At 31.8% G+C, this 9,549-nt stretch overlaps 1 long non-coding RNA gene across 1 annotated transcript; it reads right to left on the bottom strand.

Moving 5' to 3' along the window:
• Positions 1-271: 271 nt before the first annotated feature.
• On the bottom strand, positions 272-2,089 carry LOC140695212 (uncharacterized). Its single transcript, XR_012070908.1, has 2 exons — positions 1,934-2,089; positions 272-544 (listed from the first exon to the last, which is right to left on the bottom strand). It is a non-coding gene; the product is annotated as an uncharacterized lncRNA (long non-coding RNA).
• Positions 2,090-9,549: the final 7,460 nt, after the last annotated feature.

A 9,549-nucleotide genomic window follows, 5' to 3' on the forward strand; every position in this document is an offset into this window, starting at 1 on the left:
CAGGATGAACAAGAAACCACTTAGTAATTTTCCCTCTCTCCATGTTTTAGTCTTTTTCCAAATTCTTCCATTTTCTCTTCCTCCTTACAAGAAAGTATTTAAATTTACTCCCATATTTTTCCATCAAATGATCATATCAATCAAATACCTCTTTTTAACTTAAATGTTAATTTAGTCTCCCATTTAATCTTAACCTAATTTAAAAAAATAAGGTTAATACAGGTACACATCTATGCTTCTTGTTCAAATAAGAAAATTGCAGATATCTGTCAACATTTGCCAACATCAATTTTAATCTTTGTTATCTTGCATAAACTGGTAGTCCTCTGGTAGATCCTTTGTAATTAGGATGACGTTCATAAAGTGAAGTTGGCTGATGAGTTGGCCTTGAAAGAGAGGTAGCTGATGTATAAGCTGTCATTGTCACTGGAAACCGTGCATTGCTCCCTGGTTGAAGTTTAGAAAAACGACCTTCTTTGGCAGATATGTTGTGATATCCATTTGGAAAAGCAGAAGGCTCCACCATCAGTCCAAAATAATTACTCTGCATTGGAGACAAGATGGTGTTCTGAGAAGTAGAATTTTTGGTTTTAATGAACTTCATAATAAGGTCATTTGCTTCAGTGTATCTGCTTTGAGTGTGCCAGTGGACAATGTTCAACTGATTTAAAATAGCATGCTGATCTACTGCAATTTGTTCTGGTGGTCTGATGGACCAGAAAAATCACCGCTGATCAGGGTAGTTTTATCACCAATTATGTGGCTAGTAGAGGGCTTTCTAATTAGAGGCATTTTTAATTTTGCAAAAGGTAAAAATGCACTTTCTCCACTAGTGTCAGCCACAAAACCAGAATTATGAGTATCCACATTACCCCCTGCAATAAAGTGCTTCTTATTGAAATCTTAAGACAATGAAGATACCAGAGAGGCATTTTTAATCCCAACTCTTCTTTTTATTCTGATTAAAACCTGGGGAAAGACTCGTTTAAAATTTGAATTATGTTAGATCTGCAGCTACAATCAAAGTGAAAAAATTTAGTAATATTTTAAACCAAAATACAAGACTACAATAAGCCTAACGTATAAAACATCAGATTTCACATTTACAATGCACAGATAATATCATGAAAATATGAACATTGCTATTTTTTAAATTTCCTTATTTGTAAAATACACATATAAGTAGTATAGTCATCAAATTAAAGAAGTTAGCATTTGCAGTAACTGTGAATGCCACTTTTCACAAGCAGCTTTAATACCTTTATATAGATTTCTGATAAGATTCATAGTTGCAAGCAAAGTTTCTCTGAATCTTGAATACATATGGCACTGTCCTCATTTTTAGAAAAAATAAAGAATTTAAGACTTGGTAATTTTATACAGTTTTCAAAATCTAGCTTTAAATATATATTACCATAGACTGATGTACAACATAAATTTTCATATATAAGTTACCAAGTGGTTACTAAAATTTCTGAATACCTTGCTTAAAACAGAGGCTTCTTTTCCTTGTGCCAGAAAGTCAGCTAGACAAGCAGATCTTTGAAAATTCTGCCTCACTTTACTAAACCCATAAAGGTTAAGCTGTCTAACTAAACTTTTCATACTTCCAGTTTAAATATTCTGAAAGGGGCCTTTCTTTCCAAAACTACCTTCTTAAAGACATCTTCATCAATCACTATGGAAGATCCATTATCATCCCACCAGATGGATTGATATTGGTCACTCCTAGCCATTTTCCAGAGTTTTCTTGGAAATCTCAGAGAACGAAAATCATTATCTTCATCTGGTTCTGAGACACAATGTGTGTAACATGGTCTTTTTATCAAAGATTCTTCAGACAAAGTCTGAAAAGCATTTTCTTCAATCATAGACCTTAAGTCCAAGTCCCCAGAGAATGTTTGATCACACAATAGAGATCTACCAGAGTTACCTGAAACAGTTGGTCCATCTTTATGAGACACATCTTGAATTTCTGAAGAAACATGTGTCATCTCAAATAACTTTTTCTACAGCTACTTTTATAATCTGCATGATTTTGAGCACTGCAGGTTCAAATGCTGATTTAGCAAGCCTGCACAGATAAACTGCTAGGCAATCACAATGGTTCTCAACCTGAGTAGCTGTGTCATCACAATACGACTGGTATCCCAGCAACCCAAGTGTAAAATTCCACCAGTGTTTACTTCTCATTCATCCAGTTAAAATGAAACATAAATGTTGCTTATTTTTATAGTGTGATCTGCAAATATTATCCCCACAAAATCTTTTTAAATAATATAATTTTGGGGTCTATGAAATAAAACCAATCTCCATACTTTTGTACACAAATTTATACTAGATTGGTGAACAGAGAATAAATAATGCAAAAAAAATAATTTTAAAGTTTTGGAAGTTAAAGTGAAATTTGTGTAAAACCTCTACAGAAAATGTGTAACAATTTCAATATCATTTGTTATTAAAATTAAACATAATTTGATTCGGAAATGGAAGTATGTATTTATCTGTGTTCTTTAAAATAAGTAGCTGTATATTCAAAATATGAGAAAAATAAATATCAGTTTATTTGGAATGTTAATAAATAAATTGTAAATATTTATAAAATAAAATTTTATTTATATAATCAATCAAATTTAAGAAATCCCAAAGGGGGGAATTTTTGTTATAAATTGTAATTCAGTGGTATAAGTAAAACAAATATAATTTAATATTCTGGTATAAAAAGTACAAAAGAGACAATCTTATTGTATATTTGCAAAAGTTTATTTTTGCCATTCTTTCAGTCAGAGGTTTTTCAGTCCCTAGAAGGAATAAATTTTCATGTCATCTGTATAATCCATACTCTTGTGGCTTCTGTTATGTGTTCCAAAATGCTGTTGATAAATACTCTTATGTACAAGATCCTGGGTTCAATAAGCAGTGCCTCCATTAAGGGGCAAACAAACAAACAATCAAAAAACAAAGAAATAACAGTATATGTGGTTTGGGGTGGAAAATACCAGGTAATGCATTTTAGGAAGCAATATGTTTCTCAGTCTTCAAATAGTTGGCATTGTTTTTATAATACAGCATTTTAAGGCAAGTGTTCTGTTCACTAATTGTAAATGATAGCTATGTTCTGTATCAGTAAACTGATATAACTGGTATTATATATTATATATAAATCCAGTATAACTGGATTTATACCAAAATTTATATTATTTATTTCAAAATAAATTCCATTTAGGATAAGCCAAATTCAAAATGACAGACATAATTTTAAGTAAATAAATGTAAAATCAAGCTGTAATGTAAATTCTTACTTCAGTATCTGTAAATTCCATTCTAAATAAATATTAGCAACCTGAATTCATGGCATATTATATGTATTATAAACTATAGTTAAGTTGGATTTAGTCTTGATTCATAAATATTATTTAACATACGCAGATTATTATATGTGGTAACATCCTATAAAAAACAAAGAATTGAAAAATTACAATTTCAAGAAATGTAGGAAATTTATTGACAGAACTGATCTTAACTATTTTATTTAAATATTCTTTACAAATTCGCTCTATATAGAATTTAACTAAACAAAATAAAAGCCATATATGAAAAACCCATGAGTAACATCAAGTTGAATGTTAACATACAGGAAGGTTTTCCTCTGGTACAGTAATAAGAAAAAGAAGCTCATTTTCACACGTCCTAAATTACACTACTAGAAGTCCTAGCCAGAACATCTTGTCAAGAAAAAATATAAAAGGTATCCAACTTGTAAAATTCAGTAAAGTATTTACAGATGACATAATTATACATTGATAGAAAACTCCATAGACTCCTCCAGTGACTGTAAGAAATAATGAACAAACTTAGTATACTTGCAGAATACAAAATCAATATACAAATATCCGTTGCATTTTTATATAGTAACGACACATTATCAGAAAGAGAAATTAGGAAAACACTTGTGTGTAAATCTATACCAAAAAGAATAAAATAGGAATACATTTGTTAAGTGAAATAAAAGATCTAAACATAGATCTATAAATTTCAGGTGTAAGAAATATAAGTAAATTAATTAAATGGAAAGATATTCTGTGCTCATGGATTGTATACAATGTGAGGAAATATTGTAATCTATCTTTTCAATATTCAATCTCCACAGCACTAATTATTGAGGAGAATATGTTTTCTTCATTTTATACTCTAGCTTTCTTTTTCATGGGTTAATTCATCATAGGTGTGAGGGATTATATCTGGTTGCTCTACACTCTTCTATTGATTGGTGTCTGTTTCTGAGCCAGTATCATGTTGTTTTATTTACTAAAGCTTTGTAAGAGTGTTTAACATCAGAGAATTTTACACCATGACATTTAATACACTTTTTCAAGATTATTTTGGCAACTCATGATCTTTGTGGTTACATATAAATTTTGATATTATTTGTTCTATATAATGGAAAAATCTCATAGGTATTTTGACATGAATCAAACTAAATGTAGATTCCCTTGGGTAGAATGGTTGTTTCAACCACATAGATTCACATCATTAACATAAGAGATCTTTTCATTTCTTTGGATCAGTTTTAATTTCCTTCACTAATGTTTTCTGTTTTTTAACGTATACGCTTTCACCTTATTTGTTAAATTCATTTCGAGGTGTTCTTTTCATATATATATATGATTATATGCATAATATATGTAAACTCGTTTCCTACACAAATACAGCCGGCAGAAGGCAGTGGCAAGACCTATTCAAATTACTGAATGAAAGAAAGCTGTAATCAAAGATACTTTATCAAGCAAGGCTATCTTTGAGAATAGAAGGAGAGGTAAATAACTTCCACACAAGCAAATACTTAAAGAATTTGGCAAGAGAAAATGAAATAATGAAAGATCTACTCTAAATACAAAAGAAGCAGGATGCTATAGAAAAGAGAAAGGCATAATTATAAAGGCAATATCTTCAGTGACTTACAACAGAATATATAAGATGTTCTAACAGAGAACATCAGAATTTTTAAGGGTCACAGAATGAAACAGGACAATACAGCGTTTTTATTTCTTGTTTCTCTTCTCTGTAGGATGGGTAAGAGTTTGTATTCTTATCAGTTAAAATAAACAGATACATTATGGGTCAATATAAATACACAACAAGGTAAACATAAGTCAAAATCTTACAATGAAATCACAAAGCCATAAAGAAACCAAGATAATAAAAGAAAACTATCAAGCCATAAAAAGAAAAAGAAATGAACAAAAAGGAAATACCACATCAACTGGAAAATGAAGTTCAAAATGGAAATAAACACCAGTCTATCAATAATTATCACAAATGAAAATGGAATTAATGCTTCATTCAAAAGATATATAGTCAGATGGGATAATATAACAAGACCCTACATAATGAAGCATACAAGAGACCCTATTTAGTAAGTGGAAAACACAATTGGAAGTGAGAAGATGGAAGAATATATTGCATGCAAATACACATGACCAGAAAGCAGGACTAGCAGTTCTTACTTCACAAAAATAGACTTTACAAGAAAGGTCATAGAGAAAGATAAACAAGGACATGATATAATGATTAAAAGAGCAATAGAAAATGAGTGTTTTACACTCATTAATACATATGCACTCAATATAGGAGCACCTAAATAAATAAAGCAAATACTAATAGATAAAAAGAGAGAAATCGCTGGGAACACAATCACAATAGGATACTATAACACCCCGTTACCATCACTGGACGGGTCTTTCACACAGATAATTAATATGGGAACAAAGATACTAAAAGACATGATAAAATAATTGGAGATGGTTGATACTTCCAAAAGAGTACTTCTCCCAAAAACAGAATATACATTCTTTTCCAATACACATGGAACATTTTCAAGGAAAGATTATTAACTCAGGCACAGAAGAAGCCTCAAAAAATTTAAAAAGATAAATATTATTTCAAGCATCTTTTCTGAGTATAATACTATGAAACTAGAAATAAATCATAGAAAAACAGGGAGAAAAAATGACAGCATCCAGATTAAAAAACATGGTACTATAACAAAGGAGGGAGTTGATGAAATAAAAGAAGAAATTAAAAAATATCTTGAGAAATATGACAAAACACTTCACAAAGTCTATGGAATACAGTTAAAGCAGGTTTAAGAGGGAAGTTCTTAGTGACAAAGCCCTCCTCAAAAAGAAGTACAGTTTCAAATAAATAATCTGACGTTCTATGTAAACTAATCATGAAGAGTAGAGCAAACAAAACCAAAAGTCAGCAGAAAGGGGGAAAAAGTAAAGCTCAAGGAGGAAAGAATTGAAATAGGGATTAAAAAATAGAAAAAAAATCAATCAAATTCTTTTTTGAAACTTTAAACAAAATTGACAAATCTCTCGGCAGGATCACCAACAAGAAAAGAAAGAGAACCCAAATAATATAAGAAATGAAAATGGAGAAAATACAAAGAGTACAACAAATTTACAAAATATCATAAGGAAATATCAAGAGCAACAGTATGGAAACAAACTGGATAACCAGGAAGTAATGGAGAAGTTTTTGGCAACATTCAGTCCACCAATATTGCATCAAGAAGAAATTAACCATTTGAACAGACAGATTACTAGAAATGGAATACAATTATCAATACAATAAAAAATATCTGCAAAAAAAATTCAGACCCAAATAGCTTCACTGGGGAATTTGACCAAACATACAAAGAAAAATCCATATAAGTCCTCCTCAAACTCTTCCAAAAGATTGATATGGAGAGAGTACTCCCAAACCCACACCATAAGGCCAACATCAACCTGATACCAAACCAGACAAAGACACTACCCCAAAAAGAAAACTATAGGCCAATATCATTGAGAAACATAGATGTGAATGTCCTTAAGAAAGTATTAACAAACAGAATCCAACAGCATGTGAAAAAAAGATCATGCACCATGGTCAAGTTAGGTTCATCCCAGGGACACAAGGATGGTTGAACATATGCAAATCAATCAGTCAATTGTGATACACCATATCAACAAAAGACAAAAACGATATGATCATCTCAGCAGATGCAGAAAAAGCATTTGATAAAATTTAACATCTATTTGCCATAAAAGCTCTTATCACAGTGGGCATAGAGGGACCATATCTCAACATAATGAAAGCTATTTATGACAAATATATAGCCAGAAAAATACCCAATGGTGAAAAACTGAAACCCTTCCCACCAAAACCTGAGACAAGACAAGGATGCCCATTCCCACAATTTCAATTCAATATAGTCTTGGAATTCCTAGCCACAACGATCAGGCAAGGAAAATAAACAAAACTATTCAGACTGGGAAAGAAGAGGTAAAATTGTCAATTTATGCAGACATGACTCTGTGTATAGAAAACTGTAAAAGCTTCACAAAAAATTACTTAGGCTAAAAAAGGAACTGGGCTAGGTAGCCAGATTAATCTACAAAAAAAAATTACATTTCTTTACACTACCATTGAATCATCAGGAAAACAAAGTATGGAAACAATCACTTTAATAACTGCACCCAAAACTATAAAATGCTTAAGAATAACTCTGACCAAGGTGGCAAATGACTTATACATGGAGAACAAGGAAATATTGATTGAGGAAATCAAGAAAGATTTTAAGAATTGAAAACATACCCAATGGTCTCGTAATGGAAGCAATAATACTGTTAAAATGGCCATAATGTCCAAGGTAATCCACAAACTTAAACTGGTTTCCTATCAAATTATGCAAAACATTTATTTTGAGGACTGAAACAAATGATCAGAAGATTTATATAGAATCCAAAATGATCCATAATTTCCATAACAATATTAAAGACAAAGAAAGAGGCTGGAGCAATAACCCGACTGGTCTCCATACACTATTGCAGAGCTACAATAGTTAAAACGACATGATATTGGTACAGAAACAGGCATATGGATCAATGGAAGAGAATAGAGAGCCTAGGAATAAATCTAAAGGCCTATGTTCAATTAATATTTGACATAGTAGCCAAGAATATGACAGAGAAAAGCCCATCTCTTCACCAACTGGTGTTGGGAAAACTGGATAGCAGCATGCAGAGCAATGGAGTTAGAACAATCCTTCAATCCATACACAAGAATATGCTCAAAATGGCTTGAAGACTGAAATGTAAGGCAAGACACACTATATCTCCTAGAAGAAAATATAGGCAAAACACTCTGAGATAAATCTCAGCAATGATCTCCTAGAACAGCCTATCCAGTTAATGGGTGTAAGAGCAAAATTAATAAATGGGACCTAATTAAACTTCTAAGCTTTTACACAGAAAATGGAACCATAAACAAAGCAAAATGACAACCTACAGGATTAAAGAAAATATTTAGAAATAATGCAACTGACAAAGGCTAAATTTCCAAAATATAATGACTTCATACAATCTAATAATAATAAAAAAAACAAACAAGAAACCCAATCTGAAAATGGGCAGAAGCCCTAAACAAGCAATTCTCCAAAAGAGACATACAAATGACACATAGATTTATGAAAAACAATTGCTCACTATCATTATCAGAGAAGGACAATTCAAAACGATAATGAAGTATCACCTCACAATAGTCACAATGGCCATCATTCAAAAGTCCACAAACAATAAATGCTGGGGAAGCTGTGGAGAATGGGAACCCTCCTAAACTGTTGGTAGGAATGAAGTTGGTGCAGTCACTGTGGAAAACAGGATGGGGATTCCTCTAAAGTATAAAAATAGACTTAACATATGATCCAGCAATCCCACTTCTGGGTAGACATCAATCGGAACCATATTTCAAAAAGACAACTGCACCCCAAATTTCTTAGCAGTAGCCTTCAGACAGGGGCCTACAAACACAATATTCCTTGACAGAAAAATGGATGAAGAAAATTTGATGTACATATGCAATGCAATCAATACTTTGCATTCCTATCAACACTGTCCACAGTGTTCCTTTTCCTACACAATCTCACCAACATCTATTTCTTTTCTTTTTGATGAGAGCCTTCTGACAATTGTGAGGTCTTGTCTCATTTTTGGTTTATGACTTTCCCAATAATTTATAGCTCTGAACATATTTTCATGTGTCATTTTGCCAACTGTATGTTTTCTACAGAAAATTGATTCAGATCTATCTATTCAGTTCCTATGGACACTTTTTTAACTGGATTGTTTGGTCTTTTTTTGTTTTTGTGGTGTATGAGTTTCCCATATAGTTGCATATTAACTCTTGTTTGGAAAATTTCACTTGCAAATATATTCTCCCATTGTGTTCGTTGACTTTTCACTTTATTGATCATTTCTTCTGCAGTGTAAATCTGTTTAGAGTGATACAATCATATTTTGTTTGTTTTCCATCTGCTTCCCTTGGCAGAGGAGACATATTGAGAATCAAATTAAATCCAATGTCAGAGTTTACTTCTTATATTTTACACTACGATTCTTTGTTTTCAGATTTTAGGCTTTATATGCCCAGGAGTGGGATTGCTGGGTCATATGATAGGTCTATAGAAAATTGCCTTCTGCTCATTTTCTGGCTGAGTTGTTT

The sequence above is a fragment of the Vicugna pacos genome, unplaced genomic scaffold, assembly GCF_048564905.1.
Source record: "Vicugna pacos unplaced genomic scaffold, VicPac4 scaffold_191, whole genome shotgun sequence".
Lineage (NCBI taxonomy): Eukaryota > Metazoa > Chordata > Mammalia > Artiodactyla > Camelidae > Vicugna > Vicugna pacos.